Here is a 12235-nt window from a genome sequence, read left to right on the forward strand (position 1 = left end):
CGAAGAGCAGTCAAACGGTTTTATAAGAGGATGAAGAGCAGTCAAATTGATTTATAAGAGGATGAAGAGCAGTCAAACTGCTTTATAAAAGGATGAAGAGTAGTCAAACTGTTTTATACGAGGACTTAGAGCAGTCAGACTGTTTAACAAGAGGATGAAGAGCAGTCAACCTGTTTTACAAGAGGATGAAGAGCAGTCAATCTGTTTTATAAGAGGATGAAGAGCAGTCAAACTGCTTTATAAAAGGATGAAGAGCAGTCAAACTGATTTATAAGAGGATGAAGAGCAGTCAAACTGCTTTATAAAAGGATGAAGAGCTGTCAAACTGTTTTATAAGCGGACGAAGAGCAGTCAAACTGATTTATAATCGGATGAAGAGCAGTCAGACTGTTTTACAAGAGGAGAAAGAGCATTCAAACTGCTTTATAAAAGGATGAAGAGCAGTCAAACTGCTTTATAAGAGGATGAAGAGCAGTCAAACTGATTAATAAGAGGATGAAGAGCAGTCAAACTGCTTTATAAAAGGATGAGGAGCAGTCAAACTGTTTTATAAGCGGACGAAGAGCAGTCAAACTGATTTATAATCGGACGAAGAGAAGTCAAACTGATTTATAATCGGACGAAGAGCAATCAAACTGATTTATAATTGGATGAATAGCAGTCAAACTGATTTATAAGAGGATGTAGAGCAGTCAAACTGCTTTATAAAAGGATGAAGAGCAGTCAAACTGTTTTATAAGCGGACGAAGAGCAGTCAAACTGATTTATGAACGGACGAAGAGCAGTCAAACGGTTTTAAAAAAGGATAAAGAGCAGTCAAACTGTTTTATACGAGGATGTAGACCAGTCAGACTGTTTTACAAGAGGATGAAGAGCAGTCAACCTGTTTTACAAGAGGATGAAGAGCAGTCAAACTGTTTTATAAGAGGATGAAGAGCAGTCAAACTGCGTTACAAAAGGATGAAGAGCAGTCAAACTGATTTATAATCGGATGAAGAGCAGGCAAACTGATTTATAAGAGGATGAAGAGCAGTCAAACTGCTTTATAAAAGGATGAATAGCAGTCAAACTGTTTTATAAGAGGATGAAGAGCAGTCAAACTGATTTATAATCGGACGAAGAGCAGTCAAACTGTTCTATAGGAGGATGAAGCGCAGTCAAACTGGTCTATAGGAGGATGAAGAGCAGTCAAACTGCTTTATAAAAGGATGAAGAGCAGTCAAACTGATTTATAAGAGGATGAAGAGCAGTCAAACTGCTTTATAAAAGGATGAAGAGCTGTCAAACTGTTTTATAAGCGGACGAAGAGCAGTCAAACTGATTTATAATCGGATGAAGAGCAGTCAGACTGTTTTACAAGAGGAGAAAGAGCAGTCAAACTGCTTTATAAAAGGATGAAGAGCAGTCAAACTGCTTTATAAGAGGATGAAGAGCAGTCAAACTGATTAATAAGAGGATGAAGAGCAGTCAAATTGCTTTATAAAAGGATGAGGAGCAGTCAAACTGTTTTATAAGCGGACGAAGAGCAGTCAAACTGATTTATAATCGGACGCAGAGAAGTCAAACTGATTTATAATCGGACGAAGAGCAGTCAAACTGATTTATAATTGGACGAATATCAGTCAAACTGATTTATAAGAGGATGTAGAGCAGTCAAACTGCTTTATAAAAGGATGAAGAGCAGTCAAACTGTTTTATAAGAGGACGAAGAGCAGTCAAACTGATTTATAATCGGACGAAGAGCAGTCAAACTGTTCTATAGGAGGATGAAGCGCAGTCAAACTGGTTTATAGGAGGATGAAGAGCAGTCAAACTGCTTTATAAGAGGATGAAGAGCAGTCAAACTGATTTATAAGCGGACGAAGAGCAGTCAAACGTATTTATAATCGGACGAAGAGCAGTCAAACTGATTTATAAACGGACGAAGAGCAGTCAAACGGTTTTATAAAAGGATAAAGAGCAGTCAAACTGTTTTATAAGAGGATGAAGAGCAGTCAAACTGCGTTATAAAAGGATGAAGAGCAGTCAAACTGTTTTATAAGAGGACGAAGAGCAGTCAAACTGATTTATAATCGGATGAAGAGCAGGCAAACTGATTAATAAGAGGATGAAGAGCAGTCAAACTGCTTTATAAAAGGATGAATAGCAGTCAAACTGTTTTTTATAAGAGGATGAAGAGCAGTCAAACTGATTTATAATCGGACGAAGAGCAGTCAAACTGTTCTATAGGAGGATGAAGCGCAGTCAAACTGGTCTATAGGAGGATGAAGAGCAGTCAAACTGCTTTATAAAAGGATGAAGAGCAGTCAAACTGATTTATAAGAGGATGTAGAGCAGTCAAACTGCTTTATAAAAGGATGAAGAGCAGTCAAACTGTTTTATAATCGGACGAAGAGCAGTCAAACTGATTTATAAACGGACGAAGAGCAGTCAAACGGTTTTAAAAAAGGATAAAGAGCAGTCAAACTGTTTTATACGAGGATGTAGACCAGTCAGACTGTTTTACAAGAGGATGAAGAGCAGTCAACCTGTTTTACAAGAGGATGAAGAGCAGTCAAACTGTTTTATAAGAGGATGAAGAGCAGTCAAACTGCGTTATAAAAGGATGAAGAGCAGTCAAACTGTTTTATAAGAGGACAAAGAGCAGTCAAACTGATTTATAATCGGATGAAGAGCAGGCAAACTGATTTATAAGAGGATGAAGAGCAGTCAAACTGCTTTATAAAAGGATGAATAGTAGTCAAACTGTTTTATAAGAGGATGAAGAGCAGTCAAACTGATTTATAATCGGACGAAGAGCAGTCAAACTGTTCTTTAGGAGGATGAAGCGCATTCAAACTGTTTTATAAAAGGATGAAGAGCAGTCAAACTGATTTATAAGAGGATGAAGAGCAGTCAAACTGCTTTATAAAAGGATGAAGAGCTGTCAAACTGTTTTATAAGCGGACGAAGAGCAGTCAAACTGATTTATAATCGGATGAAGAGCAGTCAGACTGTTTTACAAGAGGAGAAAGAGCATTCAAACTGCTTTATAAAAGGATGAAGAGCAGTCAAACTGCTTTATAAAAGGATGAAGAGCAGTCAAACTGATTTATAAGAGGATGAAGAGCAGTCAAACTGCTTTATAAAAGGATGAAGAGCTGTCAAACTGTTTTATAAGCGGACGAAGAGCAGTCAAACTGATTTATAATCGGATGAAGAGCAGTCAGACTGTTTTACAAGAGGAGAAAGAGCATTCAAACTGCTTTATAAAAGGATGAAGAGCAGTCAAACTGCTTTATAAGAGGATGAAGAGCAGTCAAACTGATTAATAAGAGGATGAAGAGCAGTCAAACTGCTTTATAAAAGGATGAGGAGCAGTCAAACTGTTTTATAAGCGGACGAAGAGCAGTCAAACTGATTTATAATCGGACGAAGAGAAGTCAAACTGATTTATAATCGGACGAAGAGCAATCAAACTGATTTATAATTGGATGAATAGCAGTCAAACTGATTTATAAGAGGATGTAGAGCAGTCAAACTGCTTTAAAAAAGGATGAAGAGCAGTCAAACTGTTTTATAAGCGGACGAAGAGCAGTCAAACTGATTTATAAACGGACGAAGAGCAGTCAAACGGTTTTAAAAAAGGATAAAGAGCAGTCAAACTGTTTTATACGAGGATGTAGACCAGTCAGACTGTTTTACAAGAGGATGAAGAGCAGTCAACCTGTTTTACAAGAGGATGAAGAGCAGTCAAACTGTTTTATAAGAGGATGAAGAGCAGTCAAACTGCGTTACAAAAGGATGAAGAGCAGTCAAACTGATTTATAATCGGATGAAGAGCAGGCAAACTGATTTATAAGAGGATGAAGAGCAGTCAAACTGCTTTATAAAAGGATGAATAGCAGTCAAACTGTTTTATAAGAGGATGAAGAGCAGTCAAACTGATTTATAATCGGACGAAGAGCAGTCAAACTGTTCTATAGGAGGATGAAGCGCAGTCAAACTGGTCTATAGGAGGATGAAGAGCAGTCAAACTGCTTTATAAAAGGATGAAGAGCAGTCAAACTGATTTATAAGAGGATGAAGAGCAGTCAAACTGCTTTATAAAAGGATGAAGAGCTGTCAAACTGTTTTATAAGCGGACGAAGAGCAGTCAAACTGATTTATAATCGGATGAAGAGCAGTCAGACTGTTTTACAAGAGGAGAAAGAGCAGTCAAACTGCTTTATAAAAGGATGAAGAGCAGTCAAACTGCTTTATAAGAGGATGAAGAGCAGTCAAACTGATTAATAAGAGGATGAAGAGCAGTCAAATTGCTTTATAAAAGGATGAGGAGCAGTCAAACTGTTTTATAAGCGGACGAAGAGCAGTCAAACTGATTTATAATCGGACGCAGAGAAGTCAAACTGATTTATAATCGGACGAAGAGCAGTCAAACTGATTTATAATTGGACGAATATCAGTCAAACTGATTTATAAGAGGATGTAGAGCAGTCAAACTGCTTTATAAAAGGATGAAGAGCAGTCAAACTGTTTTATAAGAGGACGAAGAGCAGTCAAACTGATTTATAATCGGACGAAGAGCAGTCAAACTGTTCTATAGGAGGATGAAGCGCAGTCAAACTGGTTTATAGGAGGATGAAGAGCAGTCAAACTGCTTTATAAGAGGATGAAGAGCAGTCAAACTGATTTATAAGCGGACGAAGAGCAGTCAAACGTATTTATAATCGGACGAAGAGCAGTCAAACTGATTTATAAACGGACGAAGAGCAGTCAAACGGTTTTATAAAAGGATAAAGAGCAGTCAAACTGTTTTATACGAGGATGTAGACCAGTCAGACTGTTTTACAAGAGGATGAAGAGCAGTCAACCTGTTTTACAAGAGGATGAAGAGCAGTCAAACTGTTTTATAAGAGGATGAAGAGCAGTCAAACTGCGTTATAAAAGGATGAAGAGCAGTCAAACTGTTTTATAAGAGGACGAAGAGCAGTCAAACTGATTTATAATCGGATGAAGAGCAGGCAAACTGATTAATAAGAGGATGAAGAGCAGTCAAACTGCTTTATAAAAGGATGAATAGCAGTCAAACTGTTTTTTATAAGAGGATGAAGAGCAGTCAAACTGATTTATAATCGGACGAAGAGCAGTCAAACTGTTCTATAGGAGGATGAAGCGCAGTCAAACTGGTCTATAGGAGGATGAAGAGCAGTCAAACTGCTTTATAAAAGGATGAAGAGCAGTCAAACTGATTTATAAGAGGATGTAGAGCAGTCAAACTGCTTTATAAAAGGATGAAGAGCAGTCAAACTGTTTTATAATCGGACGAAGAGCAGTCAAACTGATTTATAAACGGACGAAGAGCAGTCAAACGGTTTTAAAAAAGGATAAAGAGCAGTCAAACTGTTTTATACGAGGATGTAGACCAGTCAGACTGTTTTACAAGAGGATGAAGAGCAGTCAACCTGTTTTACAAGAGGATGAAGAGCAGTCAAACTGTTTTATAAGAGGATGAAGAGCAGTCAAACTGCGTTATAAAAGGATGAAGAGCAGTCAAACTGTTTTATAAGAGGACAAAGAGCAGTCAAACTGATTTATAATCGGATGAAGAGCAGGCAAACTGATTTATAAGAGGATGAAGAGCAGGCAAACTGATTTATAAGAGGATGAAGAGCAGTCAAACTGCTTTATAAAAGGATGAATAGTAGTCAAACTGTTTTATAAGAGGATGAAGAGCAGTCAAACTGATTTATAATCGGACGAAGAGCAGTCAAACTGTTCTATAGGAGGATGAAGCGCATTCAAACTGTTTTATAAAAGGATGAAGAGCAGTCAAACTGATTTATAAGAGGATGAAGAGCAGTCAAACTGCTTTATAAAAGGATGAAGAGCTGTCAAACTGTTTTATAAGCGGACGAAGAGCAGTCAAACTGATTTATAATCGGATGAAGAGCAGTCAGACTGTTTTACAAGAGGAGAAAGAGCATTCAAACTGCTTTATAAAAGGATGAAGAGCAGTCAAACTGCTTTATAAAAGGATGAAGAGCAGTCAAACTGATTTATAAGAGGATGAAGAGCAGTCAAACTGCTTTATAAAAGGATGAAGAGCTGTCAAACTGTTTTATAAGCGGACGAAGAGCAGTCAAACTGATTTATAATCGGATGAAGAGCAGTCAGACTGTTTTACAAGAGGAGAAAGAGCATTCAAACTGCTTTATAAAAGGATGAAGAGCAGTCAAACTGCTTTATAAGAGGATGAAGAGCAGTCAAACTGATTAATAAGAGGATGAAGAGCAGTCAAACTGCTTTATAAAAGGATGAGGAGCAGTCAAACTGTTTTATAAGCGGACGAAGAGCAGTCAAACTGATTTATAATCGGACGAAGAGAAGTCAAACTGATTTATAATCGGACGAAGAGCAATCAAACTGATTTATAATTGGATGAATAGCAGTCAAACTGATTTATAAGAGGATGTAGAGCAGTCAAACTGCTTTAAAAAAGGATGAAGAGCAGTCAAACTGTTTTATAAGCGGACGAAGAGCAGTCAAACTGATTTATAAACGGACGAAGAGCAGTCAAACGGTTTTAAAAAAGGATAAAGAGCAGTCAAACTGTTTTATACGAGGATGTAGACCAGTCAGACTGTTTTACAAGAGGATGAAGAGCAGTCAACCTGTTTTACAAGAGGATGAAGAGCAGTCAAACTGTTTTATAAGAGGATGAAGAGCAGTCAAACTGCGTTACAAAAGGATGAAGAGCAGTCAAACTGATTTATAATCGGATGAAGAGCAGGCAAACTGATTTATAAGAGGATGAAGAGCAGTCAAACTGCTTTATAAAAGGATGAATAGCAGTCAAACTGTTTTATAAGAGGATGAAGAGCAGTCAAACTGATTTATAATCGGACGAAGAGCAGTCAAACTGTTCTATAGGAGGATGAAGCGCAGTCAAACTGGTCTATAGGAGGATGAAGAGCAGTCAAACTGCTTTATAAAAGGATGAAGAGCAGTCAAACTGATTTATAAGAGGATGAAGAGCAGTCAAACTGCTTTATAAAAGGATGAAGAGCTGTCAAACTGTTTTATAAGCGGACGAAGAGCAGTCAAACTGATTTATAATCGGATGAAGAGCAGTCAGACTGTTTTACAAGAGGAGAAAGAGCAGTCAAACTGCTTTATAAAAGGATGAAGAGCAGTCAAACTGCTTTATAAGAGGATGAAGAGCAGTCAAACTGATTAATAAGAGGATGAAGAGCAGTCAAATTGCTTTATAAAAGGATGAGGAGCAGTCAAACTGTTTTATAAGCGGACGAAGAGCAGTCAAACTGATTTATAATCGGACGCAGAGAAGTCAAACTGATTTATAATCGGACGAAGAGCAGTCAAACTGATTTATAATTGGACGAATATCAGTCAAACTGATTTATAAGAGGATGTAGAGCAGTCAAACTGCTTTATAAAAGGATGAAGAGCAGTCAAACTGTTTTATAAGAGGACGAAGAGCAGTCAAACTGATTTATAATCGGACGAAGAGCAGTCAAACTGTTCTATAGGAGGATGAAGCGCAGTCAAACTGGTTTATAGGAGGATGAAGAGCAGTCAAACTGCTTTATAAGAGGATGAAGAGCAGTCAAACTGATTTATAAGCGGACGAAGAGCAGTCAAACGTATTTATAATCGGACGAAGAGCAGTCAAACTGATTTATAAACGGACGAAGAGCAGTCAAACGGTTTTATAAAAGGATAAAGAGCAGTCAAACTGTTTTATACGAGGATGTAGACCAGTCAGACTGTTTTACAAGAGGATGAAGAGCAGTCAACCTGTTTTACAAGAGGATGAAGAGCAGTCAAACTGTTTTATAAGAGGATGAAGAGCAGTCAAACTGCGTTATAAAAGGATGAAGAGCAGTCAAACTGTTTTATAAGAGGACGAAGAGCAGTCAAACTGATTTATAATCGGATGAAGAGCAGGCAAACTGATTAATAAGAGGATGAAGAGCAGTCAAACTGCTTTATAAAAGGATGAATAGCAGTCAAACTGTTTTTTATAAGAGGATGAAGAGCAGTCAAACTGATTTATAATCGGACGAAGAGCAGTCAAACTGTTCTATAGGAGGATGAAGCGCAGTCAAACTGGTCTATAGGAGGATGAAGAGCAGTCAAACTGCTTTATAAAAGGATGAAGAGCAGTCAAACTGATTTATAAGAGGATGTAGAGCAGTCAAACTGCTTTATAAAAGGATGAAGAGCAGTCAAACTGTTTTATAATCGGACGAAGAGCAGTCAAACTGATTTATAAACGGACGAAGAGCAGTCAAACGGTTTTAAAAAAGGATAAAGAGCAGTCAAACTGTTTTATACGAGGATGTAGACCAGTCAGACTGTTTTACAAGAGGATGAAGAGCAGTCAACCTGTTTTACAAGAGGATGAAGAGCAGTCAAACTGTTTTATAAGAGGATGAAGAGCAGTCAAACTGCGTTATAAAAGGATGAAGAGCAGTCAAACTGTTTTATAAGAGGACAAAGAGCAGTCAAACTGATTTATAATCGGATGAAGAGCAGGCAAACTGATTTATAAGAGGATGAAGAGCAGTCAAACTGCTTTATAAAAGGATGAATAGTAGTCAAACTGTTTTATAAGAGGATGAAGAGCAGTCAAACTGATTTATAATCGGACGAAGAGCAGTCAAACTGTTCTATAGGAGGATGAAGCGCAGTCAAACTGTTTTATAAGCGGACGAAGAGCAGTCAAACTGATTTATAATTGGACGAAGAGCAGTCAAACTGATTTATAATCGGACGAAGAGCAGTCAAACGGTTTTATAAGAGGATGAAGAGCAGTCAAATTGATTTATAAGAGGATGAAGAGCAGTCAAACTGCTTTATAAAAGGATGAAGAGCAGTCAAACTGTTTTATACGATTACGTAGAGCAGTCAGACTGTTTTACAAGAGGATGAATAGCAGTCAACCTGTTTTACAAGAGGATGAAGAGCAGTCAAACTGATTTATAAGCGGACGAAGAGCAGTCAAACTGATTTATAAGAGGACGAAGAGCAGTCAAACTGATTTATAATCGGACGAAGAGCAGTCAAACGGTTTTATAAGAGGATCAAGAGCAGTCAAATTGATTTATAAGAGGATGAAGAGCAGTCAAACTGCTTTATAAAAGGACGAAGAGCAGTCAAACTGTTTTATACGAGGACGTAGAGCAGTCAGACTGTTTTACAAAAGGATTAAGAGCAGTCAACCTGTTTTACAAGAGGATGAAGAGCAGTCAAATTGATTTATAATCGGACGAAGAGCAGTCAAACTGATTTATAATCGGACGAAGAGCAGTCAAACTGTTCTATAGGAGGATGAAGCGCAGTCAAAATGGTCTATAGGAGGATGAAGAGCAGTCAAACTGCTTTATGAAAGGATGAAGAGCAGTCAAACTGATTTATAAGGGGATGAAGAGCAGTCAAACTGCTTTATAAAAGGATGAAGAGCAGTCAAACTGTTTTATAAGCGGACGAAGAGCAGTCAAACTGATTTATAATTGGACGAAGAGCAGTCAAACTGATTTATAATCGGACGAAGAGCAGTCAAACGGTTTTATAAGAGGATGAAGAGCAGTCAAATTGATTTATAAGAGGATGAAGAGCAGTCAAACTGCTTTATAAAAGGATGAAGAGCAGTCAAACTGTTTTATACGAGGACGTAGAGCAGTCAGACTGTTTTACAAAAGGATGAAGAGCAGTCAACCTGTTTTACAAGAGGATGAAGAGCAGTCAATCTGTTTTATAAGAGGACCAAGAGCAGTCAAACTGATTTATAATCGATGAAGAGCAGTCAAACTGATTTATAAGAGGATGAAGAGCAGTCAAACTGCTTTATAAAAGGATGAAGAGCAGTCAAATTGTTTTATAAGAGGATGAAGAGCAGTCAAACTGATTTATAATCGGATGAAGAGCAGTCAGACTGTTTTACAAGTGGAGAAAGAGCAGTCAAACTGCTTTATAAAAGGATGAAGAGCAGTCAAACTGCTTTATAAGAGGATGAAGAGCAGTCAAACTGATTTATAAGAGGATGAAGAGCAGTCAAACTGCTTTATAAAAGGATGAAGAGCAGTCAAACTGTTTTATAAGCGGACGAAGAGCAGTCAAACTGATTTATAATCGGACAGAGAGCAGCCAAACTGATTTATAATCGGACGAAGAGCAGTCAAACTGATTTATAATTGGATGAATAGCAGTCAAACTGCTTTATAAAAGGATGAAGAGCAGTCACACTGTTTTATAAGAGGATGAAGAGCAGTCAAGCTGCTTTATAAAAGGATGAAGAGCAGTCAAACTGTTTTATAAGCGGACGAAGAGCAGTCAAACTGATTTATAATCGGACGAAGAGCAGTCAAACTGATTTATAATCGGACGAAGAGCAGTCAAACGGTTTTATAAGAGGATGAAGAGCAGTCAAATTGATTTATAAGAGGATGAAGAGCAGTCAAACTGCTTTATAAAAGGATGAAGAGCAGTCAAACTGTTTTATACGAGGATGTAGAGCAGTCAGACTGTTTTACAAGAGGATGAAGAGCAGTCAACCTGTTTTACAAGAGGATGAAGAGCAGTCAAACTGTTTTATAAGAGGATGAAGCGCAGTCAAACTGCTTTATAAAAGGATGAACAGCAGTCAAACAGTTTTATAAGAGGACGAAGAGCAGTCAAACTGATTTATAATCGGATGAAGAGCAGTCAAACTGAGTTATAAGAGGATGAAGAGCAGTCAAACTGCATTATAAAAATATGAAGAGCAGTCAAATTGTTTTATAAGAGGATGAAGAGCAGTCAAACTGATTTATAATCGGATGAAGAGCAGTCAGACTGTTTTACAAGAGGAGAAAGAGCAGTCAAACTGCTTTATAAAAGGATGAAGAGCAGTCAAACTGCTTTATAAGAGGATGAAGAGCAGTCAAACTGATTAATAAGAGGATGAAGAGCAGTCAAACTGCTTTATAAAAGGATGAGGAGCAGTCAAACTGTTTTATAATCGGACGAAGAGCAGTCAAACTGATTTATAATCGGACGATGAGAAGTCAAACTGATTTATAATCGGACGAAGAGCAGTCAAACTGATTTATAATTGGATGAATAGCAGTCAAACTGATTTATAAGAGGATGAAGAGCAGTCAAACTGTTTTATAAGCGGACGAAGAGCAGTCAAACTGATTTATAATTGGACGAAGAGCAGTCAAACTGATTTATAATCGGACGAAGAGCAGTCAAACTGATTTATAAGAGGATGAAGAGCAGTCAAACTGCTTTATAAAAGGATGAAGAGCAGTCAAATTGTTTTATAAGAGGATGAAGAGCAGTCAAACTGATTTATAATCGGATGAAGAGCAGTCAGACTGTTTTACAAGTGGAGAAAGAGCAGTCAAACTGCTTTATAAAAGGATGAAGAGCAGTCAAACTGCTTTATAAAAGGATGAAGAGCAGTCAAACTGTTTTATAAGCGGACGAAGAGCAGCCAAACTGATTTATAATCCGACGAAGAGCAGTCAAACTGATTTATAATTGGATGAATAGCAGTCAAACTGCTTTATAAAAGGATGAAGAGCAGTCACACTGTTTTATAAGAGGATGAAGAGCAGTCAAGCTGCTTTATAAAAGGATGAAGAGCAGTCAAACTGTTTTATAAGCGGACGAAGAGCAGTCAAACTGATTTATAAGAGGACGAAGAGCAGTCAAACTGATTTATAATTGGATGAATAGCAGTCAAACTGCTTTATAAAAGGATGAAGAGCAGTCACACTGTTTTATAAGAGGATGAAGAGCAGTCAAGCTGCTTTATAAAAGGATGAAGAGCAGTCAAACTGTTTTATAAGCGGACGAAGAGCAGTCAAACTGATTTATAATCGGACGAAGAGCAGTCAAACTGATTTATAATCGGACGAAGAGCAGTCAAACGGTTTTATAAGAGGATGAAGAGCAGTCAAATTGATTTATAAGAGGATGAAGAGCAGTCAAACTGCTTTATAAAAGGATGAAGAGCAGTCAAACTGTTTTATACGAGGATGTAGAGCAGTCAGACTGTTTTACAAGAGGATGAAGAGCAGTCAACCTGTTTTACAAGAGGATGAAGAGCAGTCAAACTGTTTTATAAGAGGATGAAGCGCAGTCAAACTGCTTTATAAAAGGATGAACAGCAGTCAAACAGTTTTATAAGAGGACGAAGAGCAGTCAAACTGATTTATAATCGGATGAAGAGCAGTCAAAC

Source organism: Lampris incognitus, chromosome 12, assembly GCF_029633865.1.
Source record: "Lampris incognitus isolate fLamInc1 chromosome 12, fLamInc1.hap2, whole genome shotgun sequence".
Taxonomy (NCBI): domain Eukaryota; kingdom Metazoa; phylum Chordata; class Actinopteri; order Lampriformes; family Lampridae; genus Lampris; species Lampris incognitus.